The sequence below is a fragment of the Monopterus albus genome, unplaced genomic scaffold (genome assembly GCF_001952655.1).
Source record: "Monopterus albus unplaced genomic scaffold, M_albus_1.0 scaffold360.1, whole genome shotgun sequence".
Taxonomy (NCBI): domain Eukaryota; kingdom Metazoa; phylum Chordata; class Actinopteri; order Synbranchiformes; family Synbranchidae; genus Monopterus; species Monopterus albus.
The window spans coordinates 35,651-36,261 of NW_018128240.1; the positions used below are offsets into that span (position 1 = coordinate 35,651).

The 611-nt window shown below is 39.4% G+C and overlaps 1 non-coding gene across 1 annotated transcript; it reads left to right on the plus strand.

The window, feature by feature from the left end:
* Positions 1-220: 220 nt before the first annotated feature.
* On the plus strand, positions 221-292 carry trnad-guc (transfer RNA aspartic acid (anticodon GUC)). Its single transcript has one exon. It is a non-coding gene; the product is annotated as a tRNA-Asp (tRNA).
* Positions 293-611: the final 319 nt, after the last annotated feature.

Below are 611 nucleotides of genomic sequence, written 5' to 3' on the forward strand. Positions count from 1 at the left end.
ACACACCACTTAACCAACAGACACATAGCTGAGGTGAAGTTGCAAAAAAAATGTTCATATAAACATCATTACAAACAACAAAACATACATATTTCATATACTGGCTGCAGTTTTCATTTAAGGTTCTGGAACATCAGCGAACGGAAATATAAACAACACCAGTGCTACAATCTCTGTAGCACTGGTTAAAGGGGTTATTACTGAGCCAAAGATTCAATACTCCTCGTTAGTATAGTGGACAGTATCTCCGCCTGTCACGCGGAAGACCGGGGTTCGATTCCCCGACGGGGAGAAATTGTATTTCTTTTTGGTTTATTTTTTTGTTTTCTGGTCTATAGTGGGCTAACTTTACCTACTTAATATAATGTGTAAATGTGTAAAATATTATGGAGGACAAAAAAATGACTTAATTAAAAATAAATAAATGATTACATTAATGCATAAATAAATAAGTAAAAGAATAAATACCCCCCTCCTTGAACCGCCACCTTATTGTGGTGGAGGGGTTTGAGTACCCGAGTGATCCGAGGAGCTATGTTGTCAGGGGCTATATGCCCCTGGTAGGGTCTCCCAAGGCAAACAGGTCCTGGGTGACGGGTCAGACTAAGAGC